The sequence below is a fragment of the Prinia subflava genome, chromosome 2 (assembly GCF_021018805.1).
Source record: "Prinia subflava isolate CZ2003 ecotype Zambia chromosome 2, Cam_Psub_1.2, whole genome shotgun sequence".
NCBI lineage: Eukaryota > Metazoa > Chordata > Aves > Passeriformes > Cisticolidae > Prinia > Prinia subflava.
Window position 1 is genome coordinate 54768238 of NC_086248.1, and position 23565 is coordinate 54791802.

The 23565-nt window shown below is 38.6% G+C and overlaps 1 protein-coding gene across 9 annotated transcripts in view; it reads left to right on the forward strand.

Moving 5' to 3' along the window:
- TMEM200A (transmembrane protein 200A) overlaps window positions 1-23565 on the forward strand; it is a 58114-nt gene that overhangs the window by 19228 nt on the left and 15321 nt on the right. The window contains exon 2 of one of the 9 annotated variants that reach the window (XM_063390002.1): window positions 5434-5948. The exons of 7 other annotated variants lie outside the window; for them this stretch is intronic. The gene's annotated coding sequence lies outside the window, so the exon portion shown is untranslated. Of the gene's footprint in view, window positions 1-5433; window positions 5949-11861; window positions 11968-23565 lie in introns of those variants that run through there. One more of the 9 variants, XM_063390003.1, reaches the window with a different exon arrangement.

Below are 23565 nucleotides of genomic sequence, written 5' to 3' on the forward strand. Positions count from 1 at the left end.
TGGAACAAATGAGTGACTTATGAAATAAAAGATGAAGAGAAGTATAGAGAGCTAAGGAAATCAGTGAGAATCTAAAGTGAGTTATTATTTTCATACAATCCTTTTTCTCCCTGTATTGTAGTCTTGGTTCACTTGGTTGCATTTTTTTTTTTCATGTGGTCTACTTTATGCTGAACACACATAGTGGACTTCAGTCCTTGCTTCGTCATAAGGTTGCTTTGGATAAAGCCTTTGTTGTCATTCTGAAACAGTTTTTGAAGGAAGATGAGGCAGTGGTAGGCATTATCTATAAATATCAGACTATCATTCTGATAGTCATCATCTTAGTGACGTTGATAAAACATGAGTTTTCCTGGTTCCTCTACGGAAGTGCGGAAATAACCAAGCCTGTTCCTCGGACATGAACGCGTGTGGTAACATACTGACAAGTCATCTACCACAGAGAGACCAGGCTTTGTTTCAAGAGAGCACTGGGAACAAGCCAAAATAAGGCTTTTAGAGTACAGAAGCATATGACAGGCCTAGATTAAAAAGATACTCAGAGAAAATATTTTTCTCTGTGGTCATACCATACTTAGCTGCAGTCAGCTTGCTGAGCATGAAAATACACTCCTGAATGCACCTTTCAATTAATTTTAATGTGAACAACTCCTCAGGATAATTGATGTACTGTAATAGAAAATTAAAATCTAGGGCAAGTTCAGGGGAGTGAAGGTAATATTACATTTCCTGGAAGCATATTCACAGATGTGCCTGCAGGAAAGAAGAGGCTTGTTCTCTACACCAGTCACCAGTTAGGTGAGGCAAAGGCAATTTTTTAATTGAACTTACTAGGAAAATAAGTATGTACAGGAAATGAAAATTAGTACACTGAAGGTGTAACAGGGGAAGTGCTGATCTCTTCTCTCTGGTGCCCAGTGACAGGACCTGAGGGAATGGCCTGAAGCTGTGTCAGGGGAGGTTTAGGTTGGATATAAAGAAAAGGTTCTTCACCCAGAGGATGATAGGGCATGATAAGAGGCTGCTCAGTGGTCACAGCACCAAGCGTGACAGAGTTAAGAAGTGTTTGGACAGTGCTCTCAGGTACATGGTGTGACTCTTAGGGATGGTGCCTGAAGTTGGACTCAGTGATTCTTGTGAGTCCCTTCCAACTCAGAGTATTCTATGATTGTGTGATTCTCTTTCAAGATGTGGACTACTGTGTTTTATTTTTATAATCTGATGCTGAAAGGAGCTCATAGGTGCTGATTTTACTGTGTAGGTTACTGCTGCTAAAAGCTTAAGAGCAGAACTATTTTCATAAACTAAAAATGGAAGAAATTTTACACAGCAGGACTACTTATAAAAATAATTTTTCCACCTTTTGGCCACGTGTCTCCTATTAATTCCTTATGGTTTAATCTAAGTGTCAACCCTACAAATAAACTAAAATACAGGCTTAGAAAATCATACAGCTTAACGTGTTTCTTTGATAAGCAAAACCATATGAAATTACACATATGATTAGGTCTGCCAGTCTCTGTGGAATAACAGTTTTTCCCTAACTGCCAAGCAGCAAAATGAAAAGCTATGGTACTCTGGCCTCAGCTCTGCAAATTTTTTGCCAGTTTTAGCAGCTGTTTGTCAAATGAAAAATCACACTGATTTTAATGGAGGGAATTCCAGGATTTAGGTGCATTAAAGGCATTTTATATCTGAACAAATTCGTCATCCAGCTTGTAAGATTATGATGTTATTTTGCATACAAGATGCAATAACTGATGAATTTGCTGTAAAATTGTTGTGATTCTAAAATTAGGAAGAAAATACAGATAAGCAGATGTTTACAAATCAGGCTGTCTATAGAAGTTTATGCTAAATTTATAAACACAAAGCATACTTCTGTCACTATAACAATAACAATTTAAGTTCCCATAATTCCTGTGGGTAAATTAAAATGACTCTTACTTTTTAAGGTTATAAAAAGATCAATGTTTTCAAGTTCCACAATAATGATGATCATATTGTTTAATAAGCCAATTTAGTACTGAAGCATGAATGTTAAGAATGTAAAACAAGATCTGATCACATAAAATTTAAGAACACCTCCAAAGACTCCTAAGCATATAAATAGTAAACCATAGCAGCAATCATCTTGAAAAGCAGCAAGGCACACATCAAGAATTACTGAGAATAAAAAAACAAAAATAATTCTGAATTTCATATAACAATCTTATCCCATTTAAACTGATAGCAACCTCCTGTTGCTTGAACTTAAGATTTAACCTTTTGTCATGTTCTGTGTTTTCAAAGCACATATAGGCATTTAGCTGTCTAATTGATAAGACAAATGACTTGAAAATTATGCAGAGCATGGAGAAATAGAGGTGAAGCATAGGCAGAAAACCTGAAGAAGAAATCTAATGCTAGAATTTGATGACTTCCATGCCCCTTCCTTTCCAACTTTTTTTCTCAACTAAAGATTAGTTCGTGTAACACTCCTATAACTAGGAAACTAAACAAAGTATGAGCTTATCTTCATTTCTATGGCATGCTTTTACTTACCACTCTCTTTCTGCTGGGAGGGATAAGATGGATTGCTTTTTTTTTTTTTTTTTTTTTTTTTTTGTATTTTATTCCAAAATCCTCAGCTGTCTTCCAGGAACAGTGAGACTATGAATGTGAATTACCTTTTTTTCTTAATGGGAAGCTGGTAGTATGGGTCATGTAAAGAAGGGCTGTTACTTAGGAAATGTTTATTTGACTCTAGTATTGCAGGCTGTCTATACATCAGCTTTAAGCAAGCAGTTCTGGGATGTTATGAGCAGCTGTTCCATCCAGCAGCTCCAGAGCCTGACAGTTTTTCCTGGCTGCTGGTGCCCAGCCTGAGGCACCCTAAAACCTAGAGGTTTTCTTCCCAGGTCATGGACATGGCAGCTGCTTTACTATTTAGAGGTCTGACCAGCAGCAAGGCTAAACAGGTACCCCAGACACACACAAAGGATGTGGCTACTCAGTCTGCCAGAGACAGGGCACTCTCTGCAACAGCATCCACACACAACACTTTCAGTAGTGATGTTACAGCTGGCTTCCCTTCCTCCTCTTTGACTGGTGAGGATTGACATTCAGTGGTGAAAGTACAGGCACTTTTGTGGATCCCCCAAGCATTGGTGTGGCCCCCTCTGCCCACCCAACACTCCTGCCTGGTTCCCCTTACCCACCCCATGGTTCTCTGCTCACCAGCTGTTCCAGCACGGTGCTTATTGCAAACAGTCCCACAGCTACTCCACACTTGCGGATCTCCAAAAATACCAACGTGAACTCTGCGCACCTCATGCCCCTGCGAGGTCCCAGAGCCACTCACTGGCTAGTTCAGCTTGAGAATTGTGAGTGAATGCATTGGCATAGCTCATGCACACCCCTCAGTTTCTTAATCGCCCGTCAATTAGCACCTGGAGATTTTTGGCATTGTCTCTGTTTATCCCTTGTCTAACAGTTTGTGTCGCTGTGTTTTTGTTTATCACTTCCCCTCTCAGATTACTATCCCCCTGAAGAAGTTCTTGCTTTGATAAAGTTAATGCAGTTGATACTTTCCACGTGCCCTACACTAACAGTCTGTGCTGTTGGTGACAGTGACAGCTTGAGCTCTGTAATCTGTTCTCAGCCTACCCAAAGGCTGAGCAGGCATCTGGCTAGTTGGACAGTGTTCCTGGTCTCTGACCCCAGTTCAGTGGCAGGTTTGCAGCGGTGGTGTAAGATGTTAGTCCTGCAGCTGTCCATCCCTGTGCTTGCCAAAGGCTTCTCTCCATTCCAAACAGCAGGTGTGAACACATGACAGCTCCTCGGTTGCTACAGGTCATATTTTAGCATATAAGCATAAATCACTAGTGAAGATTAACAAAGTGTTTGCATGTTCCATTGCAGCTTGCAGTAACTTTGGCCCTGGCACATGATTCTGCTGTTCCAAAAGGGCAAGACTGAAGTGGGAAGTTTTGGAGTTGGATACAGCAGGGCAAAGCATACTTTCCTTGGTGGCAACACTCAACCCTGCTGAGCTGGAGCTGGAACAATTGATAAGACCTCTAGTCACTGTTTTAATAGTGTAAAAATAACTTATCTATATGTTTCTTAATATTCATTAGCATTGTATCTTGCTAAATTTTGGTGTGTTTTTTAAATGTTTTGTTCTGTTTCCCAGATTTTCAGTCGCCTATTGTACAGAGTTCAGTGTGAGAAACATTGCACTAGATTGAAGAGCTGGTTGGTGCCAGCTCCTAGAATTTTTGGCATAACAGATCTCTATCTCAGATCTTACAATCCTTCCAGTAAAACTGAAATCCAGAATTGTTTCCTAAATAGGAGAAAAGTGAGAAAGACTGAGGAAAGTGTATGAAGAAAGCATGTAGTGCAGATATGATGCAGAAGAGCTAGAGGCACAAAGACCCAAGTGCAGAGAGAGTTAGTGGGACTTGCAGTAATGTATGACTGGTTCTCAAGCCTCCTCAAGGATTTTATAATCTGCAGTGTTAGAAATGGCATTTTTTAAGAGATACTAAGACCCAACTCTTTCATGTATACCAACAGTAAATAAAATCTTACCCAAATGAGTAGCTCCAGTCTGTTCCACTTGAACTGTTTGTAATAGAAGTAATGCATCTTGGCATCTGTAAGTGCCCCAGAACAATTTCTGTGAGCTCCTGTAATACTCCAACATTGAACAGACTGTAGTTCATAGCGGGATTTCTCATACAGCGTGGTGATATCCCAGATGAGTCACAGGAACAGCATCTAGTCCAGCCAGCAAAGTTATGGCAAGAATGGCTGCAACTACAGGCAGCAAATCTCTGTCCTGTGTTCAAGAACATGGCTGCATTTCAGCTCGAGGTTGATGCCATATCTGTCTTAATTCCTTTACTACAGGGGGAAGATTTTTTAGCCTGTGCTTCCTTTGTTGGAAGGTTCTTTTTTCCCCACCTCAGCATATATGCCAAGAGAATGTAGACCACAGGTCTATAATACAGCTGTGAATTTTTATGACAGCACAACAGCAGATGTTCTGTATTTGAATTCATTTTCAGATGCTACTATTTTGATAAAGAGCATTCAGGGACTTTTTACTTTGTTGTCTAAGCATTTTCCAATTTGGCATTATGGAGTGGAATGTTGAATTCTGAGACTAGAGAAAATGATAAGTTATGATGGCTTTATCACCAACACAGATGAATTAAGTGAACAATATGAACATTTGTGCAAAAGTAACTTTATATTTCAAAAATTCAATGAGCACCAGGAAAACAAATATTTTCAGAGACAGACATCTTGTTCATTTCTAGGTTTTAGGGCTAATCCAAGGTTATTGTATGGATGCTTTCTTCCTATGAGTAAAAACTTCATACTGAACTTTTTGTTTCTTCTGATTTCTTCTAATTCCTTATTTTATTTTTTTCTTATCAGGTGTACTTACTGTTACACTGCAGAGATCTTACTTAATTTCTCATAGCACTTCCCACAGCTACATGTAAATGAAACAGCTTCTGGACGAAGGAAATCAGCTATCTTGGGAACTGCCAAAGGTTTGCTAGGAGGGAGTGTAGGGAGTCCAGGATTCAGTCAGTCAGCATGGAGGACCTGAATCCATCTGTGGAAGATCTACTTCATAGCTCAAGTGTGACTGTTTAAGACATCTGGCTGTTAAATAACAGTTAGATGTGGAGATTTAAGGAGTTCCTTGATGGAGGCATAATGGTGATGGGAGAGAGATTTGATCACTCCCAGTTCTGCCTTCTGGAGCTGATATGAGAGTTGCCATTGACTTTCAGTAGCAGTCCATTATGGCTGCAAGAGATGTGGAGATCTGACCTTACTGTGGGATGAGGACAGTTGGATTTGGCCTTGAGAAGTTAAGAAGTTTGCTGCAATGTCTGGACACCTCTGTGAAATCGTTCTGACCTGCAATAAAGAAATTTCAAGTATGTGGTTTTTTATTTTGGTTTCTTTCCCTGCCTCCATCTTAATTTTTCCTCAAAAATTTGTCTTCTAAAACTAATTATTTTCAGTTTTAAAAGAGATTTCTTTTGGCCGCTGAATTTCTAATTGTGGCTTTCAGCATATGATCTTTGGAATTCATGGAAAGGTAATGGGGCTGAGTCTGTGGACAACTTCTAAGATAATTATGGAAGATGAGGAAAAAGTTTGTATAAATTCTACAGGAGGTTGCATTGAAAATTTTTAGATGTCTACAAACAGAAGTTTGAAAATTCCTGATGGAGGATATGAATATTTGACTAGGTGAACTATGGTTGCTAAGGCTTGCCCCCTTCTTTCCTTTTCGTCTTTCCTAGGCATTTTGACTGGAAATTGGAATTTGGTGTTTGCCTTTTTGGTGGGTGGCATCATGCAGTAATCATGAAGTCTTTTCCCTGGAGACATAAGCATTTTATTTTTCATTGTCAGTTTTAAGACTGGCTGTTAGGACAGTGCAAGTAGTCCTGAAGTGCTTTTAGCTTCAATATATATTATTTCTGTCTTAAAGAATAGTAAGGGAGACAATATACAGTAGAAAACAGTACCTAATGTGAGTTTCAAATGTTGGACTTCTGACTACTCCTGAATATGTTAACACATTTATCTCTATTTTCTATATTGCTGTATAATAAACCTCTTAAAAATAACAGTCTAAATGACCACATTAAAAAGAGAACCCTCTGTACAAAAATACTGGCAGATACACAAAGTTAAAAAAAGTAAAATGCGTCCTTTTGCTAGTTGCTGTCAGTTGTTCCTGCAACAAGTAAAACAAGGGATAGAAAATACTTGAAAGTTTCGTTTTATTTTAATTAGCTATGTTTAAATTCTAAACATGGATTCAAAGCTTCATCAAGGTGTTGGCCTTGCAGTGAGTTGGAAGATTCATGTGTAGGCCTGAGGATGCAGTGTAAGCAACTTCGTCTCCTGATGATTTATTTGTAACAATATGTTGGGTGGGGGAGCTGAGGGAAACATGGGAGTTGTAGGATGGTGAATTTAGCCATGCCCTTTCACCTGTGATGAGCAATGGCATCTGTTGCCACCATCTGTTCTGTTTCTCTGCTTATCTTCCCATGTGTGATACCAGGCAGGGTGCCCTAAAAAGGGGACATAGGGGTCACTTCAGTGAAAGTAAAATGAATGCTGCTCAGAAGTCTTCAGGCAGCAGTTGGAAGGATATGTGTGGTCTTTTGCCTGGCAGAGAGGAAGATGCAACAGGATACTAAAAATGTGATTAATATCCTTCAAGGAAATTTTCCTGACTGAGCTTCTATCCAGTACAAGTACTGTGTTGTCTGACAAAATACTGCAGTGAAAATAAAGTTCAGAAACTCCATCACCCTTAGAGAATATCCATTTGATGGAGCTTCCTGATTTAAAATAGCTTTGCAGCTACTGTTTAAAAATTCGTTCTTCATAAAACCCAGCAAGCAGGAATATGTAAAAGTTTTGGCAACCAAGAGAACATTTCAATAAGAGAACAATGGGATACATTAAGGGAAAATAACTGGTCGCTGCAATAAACATCTTCAGCTTTTCTAATAAATCTACTCTATTTGGGCAGCAGCTTTTTAGCTCTTGGCAAGCTTGTAGGATGTTCTGTAGCAAAGACAAGAATTTGGAAAACCTCAGGGGGCAAGCCTGGCTGCAGTCTGTGACAGCTGGTAATGTATGAATCTAAAAATGGTGTGTGTATTGTTTAAAAGTTTCTTACAACCAGTGTAATTTGTGGCGATCACAATCACATTTTATAAACAGATTTTTTTAAATCAGATGAATTTCAGTTCCATATGAAGTGTGTCTTTCTTTTGACAGAAGTTGTGTGATTTATGACTCATTCTGTACCTGAAATATTTTGGTTAAAGAAATCACTTTTACGTGGGAAGCGCTTCATTCCGACTCATATTATTGACAATAATATGAAAGAAGAGTTGCTGTAAAGTTCCTTTTCGTCATGTTTTTATTTAATCATTGTCGGAAATTTGTGCTAAATGGAGCTAAAACTGAGTATATACTACATGTATATCAGAACAGCAATTTTGCTAATTTAATCTGTTTGCAGAAGTTGTAGTAGAGACTAAAAAACCACAATCCCTGTATGGGCATCCATACCACATTCAGCAGATGGGTTTGGCTAGTAGTGAAAATTGAAAACAAAAGTTGAAACAGCCAAAATAATTTTTGAGTGTTTGGAAAGTGAAACTTTATTTTTTTCCCCCTCACAAAAGGATGTATTTAGTCAAAATTTGCGCTTTTAAATAACGTTTTTAACTGGTACTGACACACAGAAAAAAAAGTTGTTTGAACTAGCTTTGCTTGCTTAAGATTTTGCTAAGAAAGATAAAAGCTGTTTATATTCATGTCTAAACAATTCTCCATATTGTTCCAATTTTGCAGTCACTCCTAGGGTACCAGGCCCGGGCAACTAAAAATTCAGAATGCTGAGTTGGTGCATAGGTTGCTGGATATCCTCTAGAAATAATAATATTTTATTTTGGAAAGCTAGCGGTGTTAGAAAAAGTGTTCTTCTTGCATGCTACATTTTCTCATTTTCTATGTGGTATTCGTCACATTTGTAGAGCTTCCAAAATATGTTAGTGTGTGTGAAAGGAGTGTGTCAGAATATCCACACAACAATCTTTTAATTGACAAATGAAGATTTGTCCTTGTAAAGTCAGTGCAAGTTTTGCAATTTATGTCGGTGATTTGGATTTCATGCAGTGGTGTCACAGACATCTTGATTTTTGTGACTCAGCCATCACACCTGATTTGTTATTTTTCAGTCATGTATCAGAATTTGAGATTATGTTCCACAATTGTGGAATGGAAAAATGTTTTGGCAATGATGTGAGAAGTCTTGGAAAGCTGAAACAATTAGAAATTGAATGAAAAGACCTACCTTTGCTCCGTACTGAGAGGACACATCTGTAAACTTCTGTTCTCAAAGTTCTAGATCTCCTCACCAGTGTAGGTATTTGGTATTCATAGTCCTATTTCTTGTGAGAGGAACAACAAAATATCACAGATGCACAAATTCACAGAATATTCTACGTTGGAAGGCACCCACAAGGATCAGAGTCAAACTCTTAAGTAAATGGCCCATATCCTTTAATTTTGTATTTCTTGCACATCTAAAACTTCCATGGAAGCCAATCACAGTTTTATATGCAGTTAAAAAAAGTAGGACCAGAACTATAAATATAGGTGATTTTTTTTTCTAATTTAGTTTAAATAAATTACACTAAATGTAATCCCAGCAGACATTTCCAGAATGAATTTTACTTGCCTTACAAATGCAAAGTTTTTGTTGAGAATTGGGCACCAATAAGAGTAGCATTTGCTTAGCCATAAATCTTTGAAAAATCTTCTGATACACAGCAGGTAATTTCAGAGATAAAGAAAAGAGAAAAGGAGAGAGAAAAATTGTATCCATTTCTCCGCCTTCTATCTGGAGATAATTAAGTTCAGAGGTTCTGAAGGAACATTGACTGTGTTCCAGGATGGCCTCCACACCAGAAAATGAAATTAATCAGTCATTGCCGTATTAAGTGAAAATGAATTAGTTGCAGACAAAACACTGTACTTTCATTAGTCATGTCAGGATGCAAATGTGAAGATATATATCTCTGCATAAATGTTCACATATAAACAATATAATTAAATTCACTGTTGAAACAAACTAATTAAATTCACTGCTGTTATGCAACAGATATTCTCTTAAGTATATGATATTTGGCTTACCAGAGTAAGCAGTAGGTTCTTTATCTGGTTTTTGTCTTTGATGATAGGAGAATTTAATTTTTGTTAATCTGGGGTGCCTGGATTCAGGCAGTGACTCAGGAAGACATCTGTGTTTATGCTTAGCACAAACAGTCCATGTAAATCTCACTGGCTGCAAGTTCTTCTTTTGTTTTAATAATGTTTCCCTGAGGAGTTCAGTATGCAGTCTGATCTCACAGTTTTGGAACTGTCCCTCAAGCTGGTTCCAATAAGACCACTTTTGTCCAATGACAAGAACTGAAACAAAAGTTTAGCTTTACATAGTTTCAAGGAATTTTACTAATTAGTGTCAAAGCAATCTTCACTGAGCCTTTGCTTTAATTTCTGAAATGTATCTAGTAACAGAAAACACTTTAAAAATCACCTGTTAACTAAAAATGATTCAGAATTGAGAGTAATTGAATTGAGAGAACGTAAAATAGGTGAGTGGTAGTGATGTACACAACCTGTTGGGCAAGAGTTGTTAACTCCTGCACAGCTTGGAAAACAGCGGATCACAGTCAGTGTGCCTGCCCCATAGAGAGCACAGTCGAACATATACATCTTCAGGTACCCTTCAGGCATAGAATTGTTTAGGTTGGAAAAGACCTTTAGGGTCATTCGCCCAAGAGTCCAACTATTAGCCTAAGTCTGCCAAGTCCACCACTAAACCATGTCCCTAAGTGCCACATCTTCACACCTTTTAAATACCTCCAGAGCGGGTGACTCAATCACTTCCCTGAGTAGTCTTGTTCAAATGTCTGACAATGCTCTTGGTGAAGAAGTTTTTCCTAATAGCCAGTGTAAACCTTTGCTGGTGCAACTTGAGGCCTTTTCCTCTCATTCTCACACTTGTTACACAGGAGAAGAGGCCAACCCCCAGCACACGACAACCTCCTTTCAGATAGTTGAAGAGAGCGATGAGGTCACCCCTGAGCCTCCTTTTCTCCAGGCTAAAATCCCCAACTCCCTAAGTCGTTCCCCATAAGACTGACTTGTGCTCTTCAGGACTCCATTTATGCTGCTTGACAGCAACTGGGAGTAGAAGGCTCTGAGAAACAGGATATAGCACTAAGAGAATTTCATAAGAACAGGATTTGTCCCTAGATTTTAGATTGGCTTTACGAAGAGCGTGAAAGAGAGAATATTTTAAAAATAATCAAAGAAACATTTTCACTCAGTTGGGGAAGCCTTATGAGGAGTGGCTGAGGTCACTTTGTTCAGCCTGGAGAAGAGACTGAGGGGAGACCTCATTGTAGGCTTCAAAATTCTCATATGAGGAGAAGCAAAGGGGCAGTTACCAATCTCTTCACTCTCATCACCAGTGACAGGACCCAAGGGAGTGGCCTGTAGTTGTGCCAGAGGATTTTTAGGTTGGGTATTAGAAAAAAATTCTTCACCCAGGGGATGGTCATGCACTGGAACAGGCTGCCCAGGGAAGCAGTCATAGCATCAAGCCTGACAGAGTTCACAAAGAGTTTGGACAATGCTCTCAGGCACATGGTGTGACTCTTGGTGTGATTCTTGGGAATCCTGTGCAGGACCAGGAGTTGGACTCGGTGATTCTTGTCAATAATTCTTGGGTCTCTCCCAGTTTAGGATGTGCTATGCTTCTCTGTTTGTAGAAGTTATTCTGAATATTGACATGATACAAAGCATAGGTTTCTTTTAAATTTTGTATAGAGAAAGAATGAAACATTTTCTGAGAAGCTGAGTATTAAATGTAGTATGTGAAGTGATTCCTTTGAAGAGGACTGTGTCGAAGTTCCAGCCTCATTGTTTCAGCAAGGCAGACTGTTTAGGGAAAAAAAAAATCTTACATCATTTGTTTACTCTATTAATATGTTTCTTTTCTGTTTATAGAAGCAAATCAGTCTTGAATGCATGGTATATTCAGTAATGTAGCACTTGTGTTATCACTTGATGATCATTTGATGCTAAGTCCACAAATTACATACACTGCTGACAAGAGAGAGCTTTTGAATAAACTATTGCTGCTCCCTATATATGATAGCAATACATTATAATAAATATTGTTTTCTATGTAGATTTATGATATATTATTCTTTTTCCCTCTCCAATGTAATTTTCTACAGGAAGGCTCTTCAGAAGTTCACAGGTGGGCTGTGAACTACAAGGAAGCATTTTTTCGAAGAGCAAAATTGAAAGACTTTATAATTAGATCCTTTCAGCAAAAGACTGGTAAATCTTTGCTAGTAATTTTTCTAACACCTTCTATATTAGTAGGGTTGTTTTTTATACACACAAACATACCTCCTTGCTATATAAAGCCTACTGTAATTTAAAGGAGGAACTACTGAATTTATGCAACATTTAACATACTTTAAATCTTCTTTTTATGTACAACTCAAGACCCCAAGCAGACCGGACTGCTGAAATAAGAAATGAAAAAAGCAAAGTTCTTCTCCCAAAATAATGACAGGGCAGTTCCTCTAAACACTTTAGGGAAGTGGACAGTATGACCTCTGTATTCTTGTTTGATGTGGTTTTTCTTCTTCTTGCATTGACAAAGACTGTTAGGCAGTAAAGCCCTATAGATCTAGAGACAGCAAAGGTGGGAATTCATCAGTTAAAAGCTTGTCTAGAAATCTAAAATCCAATTCTTTATAAGGCTGACATATGGGGAGAATAAGGTAGAAATGAGGAAGGAACAGCTGCGCTAGGGAAACAATTATAACTTAATTTCTTCGTGATTAGTAAATGGGAATTTGAATACTGTATTGTATGGTCAGAGAAAAAGAGCCATGGCCCAGTTAAGAGATTGAATCTGGGAAAATCTAATGCTCAGATGCTTATTGAGTAAACTTCTTGTAATTGTAGGTTCAGACCCAAAGGGTAAAACTCTCAAAAACTCGTAAGTAATTTGGGAACTCAGTTTCCATTTTGAATGAAGATTCCCAGGTAATTTCTGAAAAAGATTCTGAATCACTTTTCAAGATTTTGCCCTCAGCTTTTTTATGCATTAATTGTTCCGTAAAGAGGAAATGGATATTCAACTTTAAGAAGTTGTTAAATTCTACTGGTGATAATCTGATGATGATGATGATATAATTTTTACAGCTATATTCCTGAACATGACTTAGTTGCAATATTGACTAAGAGTAGGTTTTGGTATGGTGGGATCTGGTTATGATTTTACAATTAGAAGCGCAAGTCACTACTTTTTAGCTCAGAATAGCATCTCTTTCTTACCCCTTCCATGAGGCAGTAGAGTGGATGGATTTAATCTATTTATCCATGAACTGAAGGTTCTTAACAACTGAGCTGTAATGCAACCACATATGCAGTCAAAAGAAAAGGATGAGAATAAAGATGTTGTGAAGAATATAAGCCTTTTGCAGCCTATACAAATCTAAATCTGTAAATCCTTCCTCAAAACACAGGTTGAGTTCCTGTCTGCTCTCCCTCTGGCCTTGTTTTTACTGCCCCTGTTCTTTTTACAGCAACAGGTTTCTGTGATAGCAGCTTCAGTGAAATAGAGGAAGCTGATGTGAGGCATATGGTTAATCAGTGGTAAATCAGGGATGCAAATTGTGAACAGCAGTCATTGTGAAGGAATGGGAATGGATAAACCTATCCTGCACTGCCGAAAATCAGAACAGGATTGGATTAATCAGCACAGCATGTATTAGGAGGAGGCCAGGGCAAGCCCTATTCATTTGAGTTTCAGCATGTCACAGCTCTTCAAGCCAGAGTGTCTGTAATTAAATCAAAAAATCAATGTTAATGCTCAGCTGGGTCACACAGCTCAAATCAAAAGATAATCAGGAAGTGCTGGAAAATTGAAGGTTTCATACAAATATTCTGTGGGCTGTACTGCACTTCATCAGTGTTCTTCAGTACTGTTTTTTCAGAACAAGTGTTATGTGGTGGTGTGATGCAATTAGAGCTGTTTGGCACTTACCAAGGACAGGTGTCACTGCTTATCTATGAGTGTAACAACAGTAGACTAGACTAGACTGGACTAGACTAGACTAGACTAGACTAGACTAGACTAGACTAGACTAGACTAGACTAGACTAGACTAGAATAGAATAGAATAGAATAGAATAGAATAGAATAGAATAGAATAGAATAGAATAGAATAGAATAGAATAGAGAAGGAGTGTGGTGCTGTAGTATGCATGAATTGTTGCATCACGCATGGATTGCAAGTTTTCAAGCTAGAAAAAGGTGGCGCGTATCTGTTTCTGGCCAGCTCTCAGAGCTTGCAGGACTTGTGGCTTTTAGAGTGACATGGATGTCCCAGCAACTCTGAAAGGAGTTTATGTGGCACCATGGTCCTGCTTTAGGAGTTGCATGACCTATATCATACCTCAGATAAGAGGAAAATTAGAATCTTACAAATATTGATCCTCTGTGAGCAGGATTGCATAGGGTATTTATGGCACCAGGCGATGGTGATGATGATGTCATCTGTTAATAATTAATGATCTGTTGGAATGAGTCCAGAGGAGACTGCAAAGATGGTCAAAGGGTTGGAGCACCTCTCCAATGAATGCACGCTGAGAGAAGAGAAGGCTCTGGGGAGACCTTATAGCAACTTCAGTACCTAAACAGTACCTTCAGTACCTACCTTCAGGTCCTGCAGGAGAGCAGGAGAGGGACTTTTTACAAGGGCATGTAGTGATAGGGCAAGGGGAAATCACCTTAAACTGAAAGACTTGATTAGATGCTTATTCTGAGGATGGTGAGACTCTGGAACTGGTTGTTCAGAGAAGTTGTAGATTCACCATCTCTGGAAGGTTTCAAAGCTGGGCTGGATGGGGCTTTGAGCACCCTTGAAATCAGGGACCCTGTTTTTGGGGTTGGAGACAGAACAAACGCAGGTCCAATCAATATGATTAATAACATATGTTCTCCCCTTTATTCTCGAAATGGCTGGTTTTATACAGTGCAGAATGGTTTACAGTTGCAGGTGCATTTCTATTGGTATTCAGAGTGAGCAAATATGTAAACTATTTCAGTTTAAGGCAGCGACCGTGTTTCTGTCCTAACTGTCCCAGCTAAAGTATGTATACACCTTAAGTGAATTTCTAACTGCGCCACAGGTTTATCTACTACTACATGGGCCCAAATCTGAGGCCTTGCAGGCCCAAATCTGAGGCCCAGTTTGGGATAGCTCAACCTTCATTCCATAAGACATCCTGCTCTTGCTACACACCCTAATCTACTGGAAGGTGCCTCTGTCCACAGCAGGGTGGTTGGAACAAGAAGATCTTTAGGGCCACTTCAACTCAAACTGTTCTGTGAATCTTTGATGATAATAAAAATGCTTTTTACTCACATTCCTATAATGATTTTAGTATAAGTGAGGATATTTTATCAAGAAAGTTTCTTCATGCAAGGGAATCTTCCTTGGGAAGACCTATGAGCTGGAGAAGAAGTACTTTTGGCTAGTTTAGAGATCAGTCTCACTAGTCCCAAAGCAGATGGACACATCTGGGTTTGTCTTCTAAGGTTCTGACTCCCTATAATGTGCACAAAAACTTCCTGCAAAATAGGTACATTATTTTGCTGCTCAGGGATTTTTCAGGTTAGATTTCTGGATCTACATGTCAATTATGAACGGAAAAGTTGGGAAGAGTTCACAGCAGTTAGGTTTGTCTTTGGAGATTTAAGTCAGCTTAAAAAAAGCAGTTCCTAGTATTGTCTCCCTCCTTTCTGCATGTCTGGCAGTGATGAGCTAAATGTTGTGCTCCTGTTATGGCAAAGGCATGTAGTAACAGCCCTTGGGAAACCGTCAGGGTCAATATTGTCACTGACTGTTCCTGGGATGGGGAAGGCTCCCTCTGTGTGAGTGGCACAAGGCTGCCACATGTTACCAGTAGGTATGTAATAGAGGTCTGCTATGTAAGCATCTTTCCATAGCTTGGAAAGTGTGACTTGGAACTATATGGAGGTGGACTGTCCAAAAATCTAGACACAGCTTTTAGCCAATCTGAAGTGCTCAGGCTGTTCGTGGTTGCAGTTTGCAGCAAGATCCGTCAAAGATCCTGAATAAAACATTGCAACAAATAGATATTTGCCAGTATTAACAACAGCAAAAATACCAAATGATCTGTCCTGTTTTCTGACAGCACAGAAATTATATTTCAAATTATGTAGTAGTCGACTTCTGAATTTAGCTTTCAGTGGCTACAGCAGAAATGTTGTGAGTGCCCTCTGTTCTGACCCATTCTTTCACCCACTCATCAACTCAGCTGTGAAAAATTGCCAAAGGCTTGTGTTGAACCTTTTCTCAAATTCACAGTTATTTGAAAGGCAGAAGCATTAGACTTGGCAGGAATCCAGAATGCTCTCAGTTGGGATGTGCCTCTCTTTGAACCACACCCTGGGATGTCAAGGCAGCCTGAGAAGCCACATGCATGTGTTTTAGGGTGATGTAAGTCACTGAGGCTGGAAGGCTTATGACCCACTCTGATGGTGGCTGTGCTAGTTGGCTATACTAAACAAGCATAGAGCGGTCCATGACTTCTGAGAGGACTGCAGCAAGCCTTCGTGCTTCTTGCTGGTGTCTTACTGATGCCCTAGGATAAGGGAAATGAAAAAGTAAATAAGAAGGCTAAATAAAGCACCTGTGAAGTAATTATTTTAGCCTCTGGGCAGGTGATGGTAAATCCTTTCTATAGAGGAAGAACTGTAATGTGCTGTGATGTGAAAGGAAAAGGAAAATCTTGTTCTGTAAAATCTTGTCCTCCAGCTGAACCTGGAGGATGTGATCAGCTGCCAAATCTGCCAGAAGCTGCAAGTGTATCTGACTAGTTAACTCCCACAGACCTTACATATTTCCTACAAATCAAACAGTTCTCATAACCAGATGCTTTTTTCACTTTCCTTTTTGATTTTCTCATCTGTCATGTTCTTTTCATTGCTTGCATAGGTATCTTAGTTGGTTTGATTTTTTCCTTGCTTTCTAGCATGTTTGTATTTGTTATCCTAGTTTTTTTTGCCTTGGTTAAGTTACTTTCTGTCTCTGACATTCCAGGCTGTTTGCACATAATTGCATGATCTGGTTCATCTTTCTGCATGCTCCTCTACCTCTTTATTCACTTTGTGTGGTCCTCAATGTTTGCAGCTCTATCAGCCACTATTTCAAATGTCAAATCTCAGTTCATGAGCTCAGTTGTGCAGAACTTTTTCCTTCTGATATTTGCTCTGCTAATTCTTGGGCACAGCTTTAGGAAAGAAAAAACAGTTGTCCTTTTACTTTATCAGGTATCTGGCGTACTGTACCTTTACTGCACTTCCTTCATTGCTGTTGAAGTGGTAATGACTTTATTCACATTTTAGTCACATAATGAATTTGAACTCTTGTATAAATATGTACACTAATCTAGCTGTCTAACCCATTTACTTTACCCACGGTTTTCTAGGAAGTGCCTTTTCTGCAGAATCAAAGCCCTTGAGGTTTTCATAAGGAAGGGAAAGAGATTAGTACCTGTGTTCAGAATTGGCACATTGTGACAGTATCTCACAAAACTGGAGACTGGTTGGACATGCTCTGGTTGGACTAATTTGGACAGTGCCAACTGTTCCATAATGTCTGTTATATTTAAAAACTTCCTGTTATTCCATACTTACATTAGCATTGTTGCCGTATTTCCTCTAGGAGAAACATGAGTTGAATTGTGACCTTTGAACATGACTGTGAGAAAAGAGAAATCATAAATAAAGATTTGTTAAAAAGCGTTCTGTATATTTTCTGTGAATTTTAGTGAATGCCTGTAAATATGCACAGATAATTTTAGCGTTGCTTTAACTGCCTAAATAAATCTATTTGAAGTAATTTGGCAACATGTTGCTGGCCTTCTACTGAAAAAGTAATTAACTGATGTATTTCACTCTTTCCCTGCGCTCTAAACTGAAAACTTGATGGTGAGCTGTTGACAGCTTCCTTTAGCTGTACTTACAGCTTAATCTCCCTCTCTGCATTTCTTCATCCTGTGTTTTTTTACACAGAATTGGCAGTTTTGCAGTAATTTCTTAAAAGAAAAAAGAGTAACCTATACTGTATCTGTTCTCATTCAGTAGTCTGCTACTTTACTGACCCTTATTTGCTTTTCTCCTCAGCAATATGTTCATAAATTTGGCTAAATGTTTAGACATACTAGACTGACTGATTATCTGAGAAGATTCTAAAGCCAGAAATGTAAATTTTACACTAACTGGAAAAACTTGACTATATTTTCTGTCTTTTGGACTTTAAACTTCTTGTTGGAATCATCTCTTAATTGTTTGTGCTGTCTATATTTGTATCGCATATCAACAGTTTTTAACAAGGTGCCTCAAATAATTGTGGTTATGCATTCATTTTAGTTTAAATGTGTCTAATTTGTAAGTGCTTGATTCTGAACATTATACTGGCTTTGTGTAAGTCAGGAGAATATTCATTAAAACAAACTGATATTTATCTCTTCAATTAACAATGACTATATCCAGGCTAAAGCAAGTAAGTAAAATATTAATAGCATGTGGTGATGTAACAGTAAAGTAAATGAGGACCTCAAGGAGCAAAAAAATTACTGCAAGTCTTTGTGAAGAAATTGCAACCTATAATACATGCTAATAATAGTTTGCATCTCCTCCTAAATTAAAAGGTTACCTAGCATCAGTCAGTGTTATCTGTCATGATCACGTGAGTCAACTGAGATCATGTTTTAAATTATCATGCTTTAAATTACACATGGGCAATTACAGGGTCAGTCAAATATGTTAAAACACAGATATATAGGCTTTACAAATGGCGGGCAAAAATGCACAACACCCCAGATAAGCCAGCATGCTATCATCAATACATCCATTAATAGGTCTTTAATTAGGGCACCATGTCTTAGCTAGCTGTTTATCATTTCTCATGTGCTAGAAATATTCTAATTTTCTTAAGGCCTGGCAGCCTACTGTTCCACAAGCTCTCTATTAGGAACTCAGTCTAACTGGAACAACTGAAGGGAGGTGGTTTTCTGCAAAACAGCAGGACAGGCACATGCTGATTTGTAGAAGTAAAATGAAGTAAGAGCAATTCAGCCATATTTCAAGAGGACTCGGTCCCATGGATGAGCTGTGTATGTTTAAAATGTAGGGCAGCAGTATGGAGTGTAGGTGTCTGAGGTGAGGGAGGCAGACCTTGTAAGGGTCACAAGTTATGTGCTCTATGTGAAGCCCCTTGTGTAAACAACACTTGGACATTCTGGAAGCAAGCAGAAACAAGGAAGTAGCAGTATTCTGCTCCTTAGCTGGCCTTTCTTCATGTACTACCAAGGAATTGTTTGGCTTTAACCCCCAGTAATGTTCACAGATTTTTGATGGTAAAAGAAGAAAGGGAGTTACTATGCAAGTCATGTATCCCGTATAAGTGAATTCTGCTACCAAAGCTTAAGATCCAGTTCCATAAATTTGGCCCACAGTTTCAGCATGTCTTTCTCTTAGTGTCTCACTGCTCATAGGTTACTTTGCTCCCAAGTGGGTTCCTCCTGTTCTTAGTACCCTTAGTTTGGGGTACTGCAGAGAGTGGTTATTAAAATGCAAGTGATAATAGAGCTGATTGCAGTTACAGAAGAAATTGTTTGTGATGGATAATTTGCATAACAGAAGTGGCTTCATATTGACACTTCCATTGTTTTACACATGTAAAATATGAATCTCTGTCTTGAAACTGCTGCTCTTGTGTGTACTTTGTGACTTGTGTTTACCCATCAACAGGCTGAGTAGCAGTGTGGATGCTTACAGGTTCTACTGATGCCCCCATGTGGATGTCTGGCAGGATCATTCTAGTCTGCAGTTTAAAACATAATTGAGGTTTATTGTTAATTTAATAATAATTTATTTCTCTGTCATCCATAAATGGACAAAAAAGTTTGACTGTGTGGTATACCAGAAATATTTTTGAACTATGCTTTCTATTCTCTCTGAAATAGTGTTTAACTATCCTTTTTCATCTGGCATTTGAGACTATTGTTGACATACTGGAAATAGCATCATACTAACCAGTTTGCTTATTTTTGTGGAATTCTTGAGACCCAGGAAAAAATTTCACTCCATTATTTTTGTCCTAATAATAGCTGTGGTATAATGATAGCCTAATTGATTTGCTAACACAGAGTAACCTAAACCTCACACACTGATTTTTCTGTGCTTGTGAATGAATATAATGGTATTGTAATTGAGAGTCCACTTGTACCTTTGAGTCACTAAAAATTAGTTTTAAGATATTGGAACTGTCTTCTAATGTGACAAGTCAGGTACTGTGACCTTGCTAGCTATAGCAACAGACCTTAGGAGGGTCTGATTTGTGTTGCTACTTGGCAGAGTAGATTAACTTGCATGAAGGCCTTCAGTGTAAAAGACATCCTAACACTGACCCATGATTTCAGAAGGTGTCTCAGAAGGAAGCTACATACAACGTGAGCGTAATCATAGCTTAGGGCCACAGTTGTGCCATGGCAAATGTTCCTCTTGGCCATATAACACTCACACCTTGTGGCTGGGGTGCTCAGCGACCTCAAATTCCAGTTCTCCTTCTAAAGACCCCTTGCATGGACTGTACTAATGACATGGAAAAATGTCTCCTGCTGGTGGAGGGGCCTGGCACTCAGGACACCTCAAATCCAGAAAAGTATCTTGGCCACTACTTCAAAATTACATTGCCAGGCTTAATGAACAAGTAGCAGGGCTAGGCCTGTGGCTTTCACGGTTACTTGTTGGTCCTAGGTGCTTAAGATCTGTTGAGCACTTAAGGTAATTTTTGTACCTCTACCACGCACTGAGATCTTCTAATACAACTACAAAGTATAGATAACTACATACTCTTCAGAATTAGACTCTTGCATTATTTATGTTTAAAAAACTGGTGCTAGCTCTTTTGACAGAAAACACGGCGTCCTAGCTCCTGCTCCTTTGACTTTGCATGTTTTATAGAACAGGAAGTATCTTTTGGGTCAGGGTGAAAGTGTTGTTCAGACATCTTAGTTGTGGAGCAATAGATTTGATTTCATATCTAATATGGGTATTACTCAAGCCTTCTGTGAAGTACCTACTCATATTGTTCCTGATACTATTTGATCTTACAGTCATTAGACTTGTATGCAGTGGGAAATTACAGTTGCTAGAACCTGCAAATTAACTTGTGGCATGTAGTGCAGATAAGGACATTTGTTTGGTATTTGGTCTCGAGAGCTGCTCGCTTCCTACATTAGGTGTGTGTCCAGGATGGAGATTTTGCCTCTGATTAAATCAAATAACATATTGCTAGTTAAGCTGGATGATATGTGAGAGTAAAATGGTGCCAGAGCCCAGCGTTGCTGTGCTTTTACCTCCACATCAAGTGTCAGTCACTGTCTTGTTCAAAATTTTGTGTGTAAGAATTGAAGAACCAGCAATCCTAATACTTGAAAATGAAGATATTTCCTATCTTGTTTCATGTTTGTTTTTTATTAGGAAACTGGTCTGCTGAACCCTGAGTGTTTAGTCGTTTCCCTTTACAGCAGATGACAGAGAACATATCTTTTACTCTGCTTTTACACATTCAGTCTTTCAGAGACATCTAGAGACCTTTATAAAATTTATTTCATGACTTGTGGTTAATAACTGGTCTCTGATCTGCATTGTGTGAACTTGCTTCAGAATTTAATTAGTTCTGTGCATTTTGGATTTCAGTTGTAGGGTTGATAGGCTATAATACTACCTCAACATTTTCACTTTCTTCTAAAATAAGCTCCTTTTTTTTCTTGGTGATGTCTAAAAGATAAAAACTAAAAACCCCACAAATTAAAACAAATAGAGAAATATTCACATGCTTTTTTGACACATTTTAAATTGGATTGGGCATACAAAGTGATTATTTTCAATAAAATGCTTTATTTTCTGTTGTTACTGAAAGTGACAGATTGACATTAAAGGTTTAAAATAGTCTACTTCTCTCACCTGTAGACATACATAAACCAGGATTTCTGTTTACTGAATATGAACACTGATACTCTGAATGGACAAAAGTATCTAAAATAATGATGAATATTGGGCTAAATAGCTGATATCTGCTTCCATTTGTAGTACTGATTTTCACTAGAAAATGGGTTTACACAAACTAAAGTGCTAAAATAGCTTGGAAACAGATTTTGTCACTTCTGTCATTAAGGGCAGTTATCACCTTGTTCAGTTTAGGCTAAAAAAATCCTAGCTGTTTTTTAGTAGAAAACTCTTAACTGGATAATGAAAGCAAATAAAAGCAACAGTAAAACCTTGTCATCCAGATTTTATTTTTCTTTATGCATATTCTGAGGATTGTTTTTTCTTCTAGAAAGAAAATTAAAAAGCTTTATTAATCAATTGCATTTTAAGCAACTTCCCTTCAAATCTTATAAAGCTACTTGCCATTTTTGTTTCCCCATTCTTTTTTTAGCTCCTTGGTTTTTGCTGTAGTTCTGTAATAGATTTTGGTACAAGATGTGATGTATCTGTGCATAGGAAGTGGAAATTTTTATGCATAAGTAAAGAAATTACAGGTGCACACTTCCGAAAATAAGTTACAACTCCGAATTCACTGATAACTTAATGCAGTTGATACAGAGGTTATGTAAGCATTTCACAAATAAGTGCATCCAGTGCCTGAGATCTTGTGTTTCTTTAGTTTATCATCTAGGATTTAAACTAAAATGGTGCAAATAGAGACGGGCAGCTGGGAATTCAGGACATCACACGTGACAGTGGTGGGACAGGTGGGTTTGCACTGTGTGAGACAGGAGTTTTGTGACCTGAGAACATGTTTGGGTCACTGTAATGACTGGGAAGCTGTTCTAGACACAGGAGACCTGTCAGCAACCTCATGTTTCGTGAGTTTTATATTGGTAAAATCCACGACTTCTCTAGACTCACACCTGATCTACTGCACTGTGCCAGTAGACATAGTTGCGGATGGAACAAATTTAAAAGTGAGTTCAACTGGGCCAGGCAAAAGCTGGCAGACCAAATCTAGGCCAAGTCATAGAGCGGTGTCTTGAAAACAAAATATAGAAACTCAGGTTCCTTCTTTCCCTCTTTGATGTGTGTTCTGTGCTTTTGTGAGTAGCTAACGAGCTCTGTGTAATGCTGCCAATATTGAATGTTGCTGATTTTGCACAGAATTACAATATATGACCCACTGAAAGGATCAGGCTGAAGGAGAAATAATAGCAAAGAGGATAAGCAGCTCAGGCATTCATCTTTATGCAGTATTGCTGGGTGTTCACCTTACATTTGACCTTGGCATAATAGTTGGAATAATTAATGTATGTGGCAGATACGGTAAGTGATGAAGTAATTTAAAGTGATTTAAAGTATGGAGTCACAGCACTCCCCAAATTTGAGTAATGGACACCCTCACTTACCCTATGATCATATTTATCAGTGTTTCTAAGTTTGGAATTTTTAGATCAAATTCCCTAGTTATTGCTTTATTATTTCACGTTAGTTTAGAGCCAAATAAAAGCCCAGGTGATTTCAGAAAAAGGAGTTTCACATTAATAAAATATGAAGAAAGATGTTTTCAGACTGGAGCAAGTTCAGCATGGGGCCCCAGGGAGGCCAGGACCTGAAGCTGTCTTCTGAGAACAGGCTGGGCTGAGAGGAGGCAGATTCAGTCCTGGAGAAGAGGCAGCTCTGGGAGGACAAAGCAACAACCCCCAGTACCTACAGGGGGTGATCAAGAAGCCAGAACCAAGCATGTGGTCTTGGGATGTGACACAATGACACACACACAGGAGTTGCAAACTGGATAAAGGAAAGAACTTCCTCCTCCTGAAGCAG